This window comes from Arachis ipaensis, chromosome B9 (genome assembly GCF_059453495.1).
Source record: "Arachis ipaensis isolate K30076 ecotype BB chromosome B9, ASM5945349v1, whole genome shotgun sequence".
In the NCBI taxonomy this organism is placed as follows: domain Eukaryota; kingdom Viridiplantae; phylum Streptophyta; class Magnoliopsida; order Fabales; family Fabaceae; genus Arachis; species Arachis ipaensis.
In genome coordinates, this window is record NC_142444.1 from 134279520 (window position 1) to 134289602 (window position 10083).

Consider the following 10083-nt stretch of genomic DNA (forward strand, 5'->3'; position numbering starts at 1 on the left):
ACCATAAGTAATTTATTTTTAAAGCCAATCAACAGAATTTAAATGACCACAAACAATCAGAGACAACTACACATATATATTCAAAAAGACACTAAAAACAATTATTCAGGTTAAATCAAGTAAAAATATCACTAAAAATCCCACTAAATCAAGTACAAATATCACTAAAAATATTGCAGACTAGGATTTTGTTGACAATATATACATTAATTACTATAAAAAAATTATAACCAAGCACAAAATCTAACCTCCAAAGAAGACATTGTTCAGTTGCTTTTTGCAGGAGAGGGACTGGTTGCTCAGCCACTGGAGTCTTGCTCGGCGACTGGATTGCTGCTCGGCTTTGGCTTTGTTGCGACGGCGACCCTGCGACGGCGATGAATGAACGACTTTGAGTGACGATTGGCGACTTCCTTGACGGTGGACAGCACTCTCTGGCTCCCTCAGGCTCTCCTTCTCTCAAGCATGGAGGTCGGAGGTGGAACCGTGGAAGAATGCGAGAGAGAAGTGTTTTGTGGGTGACTGGGTTTAGCGTTCGTGTAAAAGGAGAAGAAGAAAGCTAGGGTTGTGGCTGAGTGGCCCTTTTATACCTAGGTTAAAGGGCAACTTAGTAAAAACACACACTACTGAACCCTCACTCTTCGGTTCGATCCGGTTTGGTTCGGTTTCAGCAAAGGCAACCGAAAATCGAACCAAACTAATCGGTTTAGTTCGAAAAAAACCAAAAAAATCAATTTTTTCGATTTTTCAATCGGTTGTTGTAAAATTCGGTTCGGTTCTGCGATAATTTTCGGTTCGGTTCGGTAACTTACACCCTACTTTTTATGCACCAAAGTCTTCCATTTTTGTCATGATAAAGAAGCAAGGATTTTATATATATATAATTTTACAACCAAAATGTGTCACATGTCACTTTCTCATTGCAATTGGAATCAAATCTTTCCCTTTAAAATTAAGGAATTCTCCTCTCCTCCTTACAACCAAAATGTGCCACATGTCACTCTCTCATTGTAATTGAAATTAAATCATTCCCTCCAAAATTAAGGAATTCTCCTCTCCTCCTTTATAACCAAAATGTGCTACATGTCACTCCCTCATTACAATTGAAATCAAATTTTTCCCTCTAAAATTAAAGAGTTCTCCCCTCCTCCCTCTTTCTTTCTCTATTTCTCTCATTCCTTCAACCACTCTATCTATTTTATATATCATTATCAATGACTAATTATTAATTTGACAATCAAAATGTGCAACATGACATTTTTTAATTGCATTAAAATTAAAATTAAAATATTAAAATTGAAATTAAAATATACCTATATTATGTATCATGTATTACTATCTAATTTAATAATCAAATGTATCACATGACACTCTCTTATTAAAATTGAGAGAAAATATTTTTTTTTTCAAAATTAATAAACTCCCTTACTAAATTCTCCCATCTATCTCTCTCCATTTTTCATTTTTCTCTACTATTTTTACTCTATATATAATTTATATTTTATATTAGTAATTTGACAAATCAAAATATGTCATCCGATTTTTTTATAATTAAAATTAAATTTTTTTCTTCCAAAATTAACAAACTCTCACTCTCGCTCTTACTCTCATTCTTCATCTTTATCTTTCTCTCTTTTTTCTCTCATTTTCAATTTTTTCTATCTTTCTGTTCTACAGAAAACAAAATTAACAAAATAATATAATTCAAATAAAAATTATTATTATTATTATTATTATTATTATTATTATTATTATTATTATTATTATTATTATTATTATTATTATTATATACATTTTTTAGTTTTTTATTTAGTTTTAAATTTTCACCACTTATCTTTCCAATCTATATTTTATTTCTCTTCTTTCAAATATTTATTACATATAATTTGGAGAGAATAGTAATGTTATAATTAAAAGTTAGAATCTAGATTTAATTGTTTTAAAAAAAATTAATTTTTAAGTTAATTTTATAACTATCAGTATATTTTTTATGCTAATATCTAATTATTATTTGATTTTTTATCTACAGATACCTTGGTGTTCTTAGTCAAAAATTTTCGTCAATGTATGACTTCTTTTGTAAAAATAGTTTGATTTTGTAAATCTTTTGTGCCATACATAATTTATACTGTTAGAATAAAGTGGACCATAATTTTAAAAAAATTATATTCCCGTAATATTATTACGGGTAAAATACTAGTTTTTCTTTAAATGAGGAACTAATAAATCAAAATAAAATTGAAATACTTCAAAAATAAATGAACTTGTTTGAAACATAAAATTTGTTGTAAAGTAAATAAAGAGAATGAAAAATAAACTTTAAATAAAAAAAAGACTGAATTTAAACTTGTCGAAAGAATAAATTGCATAAATAAAAATTATAAAAATGGTAGAAAAAAAAATATAAAAGACATGGAAGGAACTCTTTAGAAAAGAACTCGTGACAGACTCAGAATGTCGCTGAGATATGAGCGTGTGTGAGTTTTTTCTGAAATAGAACCTTTAACGCTACCGAATCTTCTTAATTTATAGCTTTTTTATTTTATTTTATTGTTTATTTTATTTTTATTTTATTTTGAAACTCCTCAACTTTTTTTCTCACAATGCAAATTTTGTTTTATCAATAATTAAAATGTTCATGTTGATATCAATTGTTAGAAGAAAAAATGATGAACAAATTGAAAGATATCAAGTTGGCTTAGCAGAACAAAATTATATTCAAGTTTGAATCGAATAATTTCTTGTTTTTTGAATTTAAAAATTATTTTTCTATAAATGATAAATATGTTTTTTTTATTTCTTTCAAACAAACAATTAAATAAAAAAGAAAGAAGTAACTTAATGCTTGTATATGGTGACATAACTGGGTTTGAATGTTGTATTACTTATGTTTGGTACATGCAATTAAAATGATATTAAAAAGAAAAGTGTTATTTGTAAATCAAAATTGAGATTTGGATTTTAGACATCTTATTTTGTTTGAAATTTTTGTGAAATAAAATAAAAAAATTTTAGTTCTAAAGAAAAATTATTCCATCTTTGTTTTTCAGAATTTAATTGTTTTTGGTTTATAGAATTTTGTTTAAGCTTTGGACGAACATTAGTATTATGGACCAAGTTTGTCTAACCTCTTGGCATACTCTATTACATCCGTCCAGTTAAATACACGCTATAAATAAAAAGATAATACGTTTTATAAACAAAAAATGTCATCTACCTCCATCGAATATTTATGGGAGCTGCTATAGTGCTGAAAGAAAGATTCTTCAGCAGGTGCGGATGCTGCATGTCCCAAAACCTTCTCTGAACTGGTAAACAAAACCAGAGTTGCTGAAGAATGTCTGAAAAAGGCGGCATTAGATAAGAGTGACCACAGAAGCTCTATTAGGAAAGATCACGAGAGAAATTTTGCGCCTAGAGGTCAAGATTTCAAGCGAGGCGGCAATATTCCATAGCAACATCAAGGCCAAAATAGCTCCCGGAGGTTCAATAATAACAATAACCAGGGAAGAGGACGCGGAAAACAAGCTCAGTTACCGCTGGATGACTTGACTTGCAGGAGGTGTGGAAGGTACCACCCAAACACTTCGTGTAGGGACGGTTGGAATGTTTGTTATTACTGTGGAAGAGTCAGATATATGTCTTGGAATTGTCCAGAAAAGAAAAGTCAGGATGCTAGGAGAGCTCCGCAGGCGGGGCAAGTGTATACTATGATGGTGGATGGTGCTGAGAGCACAGATGCTCCGGTTAGAGGTAATGATGAACTAGTAATTAAAATTTTGACTACTTTACATGATAATGACCTGTAACACTTATCATAATCCATCATCGAGCGGTGAGAATTGTGACTTCTAAGGGAATGATCAAAAGATGGTTTTTTTATTACTGAGACAAAACGGTATTTGGTTGACTTCGAGGGAGTGACTAGGTTCTTGAAGAATAATAGCTAGAGTTATGTAGTAAAAGAAGATTGGAAGAGTAAACATACAACTTGAGTCATAGATTAGGGATCGAGAGCGTTGAGAGTGGTGTGACGACACTATTAGAATCGATGGAACTAAGAAGCTTGGAGGATTATGAAATAGAGGATGAGATCCGTTCAATCAAGTATTCCCGGTATAAAATACCAATTGGACCGGAGAGCGCGTTAATGAATCCTTCCGAGACGACCTAACCTTCTTTTGTAGCTTACAATAGAATCCTACCCCGAACTTCTTCTTAAATAAGGAATGGATCAACTCCTAATCCTATCCCTGACTTGCATGAATCTTGCTCCTTCCAAATGAATCCGATTTTATCTTGTCATAATAATGTAAACTCATAAATCTTAGGAACTTGTCGCGAGTGGAATTGCCGTTTTTTTTTGTAAAATTGATAATCCGTTGACATCGGCTAAAGTTTATTTAAATTGGTGCGCTATATCTTTTTCTTAACCAGCTTGAATCTCCATTCTCTCTGAGAATGCACCTTAACTTCTTCTTGTATATCTCGTTAATCTCTAGAACTTATTGTACCCACCATATAGAGCATCCCTTTATTTTACAACGAACACCGTTCTAGTAATTCAATTACCTCTGGGTTTATTATCTTTTCAAGCTTGAGTTAGCATCACGTATAATGCCTAACCATAACAATTAAGAAATATCGGTCCCTTAATATTCTTCCATACCTTAGAAAATATTACTGTCTAGGTGATGGAGAGCGGAAACGGTTTTGAACTTCCTCGAGAGAAACTAGTTACACATTATTAAATATTACTTTGACAGTTGGTGCGCAATTAAGACTAAAGAATTAAAACTGGGATTTATTGCTCTGTTTATAATGTAAATATAGAATAAAAATTGGAATGGGAGAACACACCTGAGAACTTGAACTTGAGAAGAGAAATGATCGATGCGCCTATCTCAGGTTACTAAACTTGAATTTTGGGGGCAAAATTCCTAATTAGGTGGGTAGGATATAAACCCCGCTAAATTAGCAAATAATTACTCAATAAATTAAGTTTTAATAAAGGAAATTGGAAATGAAAATTTAATAATAAAATAGGATAGAGCTAATTAAAACAAGAATTTTGACACCAATTTTAAAAGATTTGGCCCAAGATTGGGTCGAACAGGCCGAACCGGTCAAACCGGACCCGAACCGGGCCTGTGAGCCCAACTCAAATCACCAAATTAATGAACTCAGCTCCTCCTCCTTCCCATTTCACATGCAAACGCTGAGGTTCAGCAAGAAAGAGGGGAGAGAACACCTCCATGAACATAAGCCCTTGATTTCATTCAAACTCACGTAACTTTTGATCTGGAGCTCCGATCGCCACACCGTTTGTGACCACGCATCCGCAGTGATGAGCTTTACAAAGTCCGGTACCTTTCGAGGTGAGAAAATCAAAATCCCAGCTCCTATTCTCCCTTCTTCAATTCGGGAATATTAAGGTTTTTGGGTGTTAAGATTTTGAATAAATTGATGTTATAGGATCAAATTGAGTTGAGGAATGAGTGGGCTTTGGTTCGATTGAGGCACATACAAGGTAAGAACAACCTAAACCCTAGCCATGTCTTGAATTTATTATGTGAAATCTGAAATTGAAGTGTACATGTGTATTATGTGTGAATTAAGTAGATATATATGCATTGGAGTTGAATTGTGGGCATTTGAAAGCTTGGTGGTGATTGGAGCTAAGATTGTTAGTGGTTTCTCAAAGCTTGAGGGGCTGTGTTGTAGCTAGTGTAGCTGCCTTGGACTAAATAAAGTGATCGGCCGAGGTATAGTTTAGGTTTCGTGCGTTTAATATATAAGGTTTTGTGAAAACTTAGGCTAGAGCATTATAAGATAAGTTGAAATGGCTAAATGCATTAAATGATTAGTTTGATGTTGATGGATAAGTGGATGTTGAGTTTGTGTTGAGGTATATGGTTGGCTTATGATGTTTCTTGAGATTTGGTTATTATTGAATATGTACATATACATATGCTAGTATGATGATGATGAATGAAGGGTTTATGATTATGGCAAGGTAATGATATGGTTGAGATAGTGAATGGTGTTTATGTTGGATTGGTTGGTATTGTCATGATGAATAATGTTGTGAAAATAATTGAAGAAATTCATGATGATGATAATATGTGTATGTATAGTAATATGTTGGTTTGTGCCTAAAACTTGTAGAATTGGGTGGAATATGATGTTATTGAGCTAAGGTTGCAAGAATTATTGTGCTATGGTTAAGGACTAGTTATATTGATGGATATGAATGTATTGAAGTGAATGGGAATGAATTTTGGAAAGAAAATGAGGTTTGAAGTTCTTTTTTTGAAAAACTTGGTTTTCAGTCAAACTTCGGCGGTTCATAACTGGAGTTTTAAATTTTGGATGGAAGTGGAAATTTTCCAACTCAAAGATGGTTTTGAAAGCTTTTGAACGATATAAATTTTGTTAAAAATAGAATTTTGTAGCAAAAGTTATGAACGTCGGAAGTTTAGGTATGAGTTAGGTGATTATGCAGAAGAATACAGGGCATTATGCAGCTTTCTGGACGAGTTATAATTTTTTGATCAATGTACGTCCACGGGTACGCGTGGCCCACGCGCACCCGTGGCGTGGAACTTCAAACAGCGCATGCACGAGTAACCCATGCGTGTGCGTGATGAGCCAACATGCATGACCACGTATACGAATGAATTGATTTTCTAAGAAGAAGAAGGTGTATATATGAATGAATTACAATGCTAAGGCTTGAATGATTGATTTTCTACATTATGAAATGTGTGAGGTAAGTAACAGAATAATGTAAGAGATTGAGGATTGATGATGTTAATCAATCAAGAATAATATAATGTATGCTCAATAAGTTAAGTGAGATTGAGAATGAAAATGATAAATTGTAAGAAACGATTGAATAACTTGAGCTCGGGGCGCAGTCCCCATGTCAGCTGGGATTTTTCCCATGGTTATTATTAAGCTTGGGGTATTGTTTTCCCCATGTCAGCTTGGGGTGTTGTCTCTTCTCCCCATGTCAGATTGGGATTCGTCCCATGGATATTATTGAGCTTGGGGGCGTTCTCTTCCCCATGTCAGCTTGGGGATTCTCCCCATGGTGTATTTTTGAGCTTGAGAACATGTCGGGATGGCTACGTAACCGACAGTTGATATCAACAGCCATAGGACATGCATGCATCATGTGCATTTGTTTGTTTTATCTACTATGCATTACTTGGGATTGCCTAACTAAATATTTATCATGCTACTTGCTATATTTGCTACTTGCACTATCTGTTTCCTACTTGTGCGTGAATTTGTTTGGTTGCTTGTCTCTGCTAAATCATGGATGATGGAGGATCGGAGGAAGGGCGGATTGGTTAGGTGTTAATGTTAGGTTTTAAAGTAAGTAAGTTTTGGATTCTTAGATTACCTACCCCTTTTTATGGCTTCTGCTTAGAAATTAAGTTTTATAATTATATGACGGAGTTCTAGGATTGCCTCTGGCATTCCCAGGACCTTATTTATTAAACGCGTGGCACCTTTACCATGCGGAGAACCTCCGGTTCTCACCCCATACTGTGTTGTTGTTTTCAAATGCAGGTCGAGAGGCCCCTCACTAGGCGTCTGGATTCCTGAAGTGGAGTAGTCCCTGGGACATTTTGGGTCCTCTGTTTGTATATATATGATTCATGTACTTAGCTTGCTCTCCAAGAAACTTATTTATTTTGTTCCTCCTAGAGGCTACAGGAGAGTTAGGGACTTGATTTTGTATTTTGGGTATTTGGAAAATTTATGTATATATATGTAAATATTCTCCGACCAGTCTTGACTTCGCAGGCTGAGTCAGGAGCTAGTTTCACTGTATTATTGGCACTCTTGTGACTCTTTTGCTTATTCCTATCCTTAACTTTTAAGTTTCTTAGTACGCAAGTAATTCTATTCCTTGAGCGTTGCGCTTTTTATTTTGCGATTTTGTTTTACCTGTTTTCAAGGCTCCTAGTATATAACCTCGTTCCACTATTATATGTAAATATTTTCTAATTAGAGGTCCATAACACCACACTATCTTTGTTCTATGACTTAAGCGTAAAACTCTGTGTAGTAGGGTGTTACAGTTAACAAGTAAATTAAGAAATATTAATAACTTAATTAATTGGAAAGTAAATATAATGTAATATAGTAATTTTTTTTTGTTTTCATATTCAGGCTTCAGTTTGGTGAAAAAATTAGATGGGCCTAGGGGAATTTTAAGCTAATTGGCAAGAGATGGACTGCCGCGTCAGATACAAAGGATCCAAAGGCTTCATGTTTATAAAACCAAAAAAAAAAAAAAGAGAACCTAACCCGCGTCAGCACCCCTCTACCCCCGTCATTTGTGAACTCACCCCCCCTTCTGATGCAAAGCAAATTGATACCATACCAAAATCCTAGCCTTAGCTTCCCTCTGCATATAAAAATTCAAACAATAATTTTTTTTAGGTATTATCTTTAGCGGAAAAGGCTTAATTTTTTATTAGCCCTTAATTTTGGAATTCATTATCCATAATTTAAAAAAAATTTACTGTGTATACCATTATAATTAATTCGGTGTAAAATCTGTTGCATACATACAAACAAATCAGTTTTTATATATCATGATTCAAAAAAAAAATGTTTCTTCTTTATGTATACAAAAAAATAATTACATATTACCGTAAAAAAATTATATTTATATTTATGCAACATTAATTTTATGTAACATTATTTTATTTATAACAAAAAATATTCGGTGACACATTTTTATTTCTCAAATTTTATGCAACATTAATTTTATGCAACATTATTTTACTTCCATGTATATTAGGCAACATTAATTACTAATAGTTTTAAATTTCAAAATTTAAATTATTCTTTTATTTAGTATTATTCTAAAATAATAATTTTTATTTTATATATATACATACATATATATATATATATATATATATATATATATATATATATATATATATAATATGATTTTTAATATACACAAAATTTAGTAGAGGCCGAACGTGTACACCTTTTGTTATGAAGATCTGATCTTATCCACCGATGGGTCTTGTTCTAAGCCCACTATCCTATCCTAATAGGTCCCATCTTGTGTCGGGTTAAGGCTCCACCTCATGTTGGGTTAGTGGAACCCAATTTTTTCTTGTAGTCTAGGGCTTTGCTTGGCATTGGACTTTAGTTAAGCCTATATCCATTTCATAATAGGATCTTTTATGTAGCCCAACTCTTTGAATTTGGATAGATCCGGAGGACAGGACCTTGGCCTTCTTGCATAGACTTGCTTTGATGATGGGTAGGCTTGTCGAAGAGTTGTATCAACGCTGGACTAGACTTCAGCCCTTGGCTTTGCCCCGCTTTCTGCCTCTGAAAACGTATTCACATCTACTCCCAACGCCCAAGCCACATAAAAAACATATTAAAATCCCGGGCCAAAACCTCTGCTCGGTTGTAGGTAGACTGGGTGGATTGGGATCGAATAGCAAGTACCCGGAACTGGCCATCATAGTCTATAAGAATAAGACCTCTGGCCCCCACAGGTCCCAGATTTTGAATTATGAGAGGCAGAGCCATCAAACTTTAGCTTGACTCTACCCTGGACCCTAAGTGGAATTTCTTACTTTAGTGCTGCTATGGAAAGATTATGGGATATTTCGTTTATCGTGAGAGCTTTCAATTCATATATAGAGTAGTAGCTCATGTCGCCCAATATATCATGGGCGGGCCCCGAATTGGCGCAGCCACCATAAGACCCATGGGAGGCCTACGCCCAGGTCAACAGGATCCTTTATAAAAAAAGTGATCCTAAGCGCACCCATTTTCCAAATAATTAATGCTATCTGTAGACAGTTTCACCCTGAGATCGATGCCATGCTGACGCCCTGGTTCCACAGAATCTTTGGCGTCATGCATGAGATCGTAGACAGGGTGAACCCGAGCTAGTAGTATTAGAATACAATTCCGTCCGGGATAGATATTGAAAGTTATAAGTTTCTCTTTAGTTACAAGCCTGTCCGGAAGATAGTTTAGGTACCCTTGAGATTCCTCCATCTAGCTCTGCATGCCCTCAAGAGG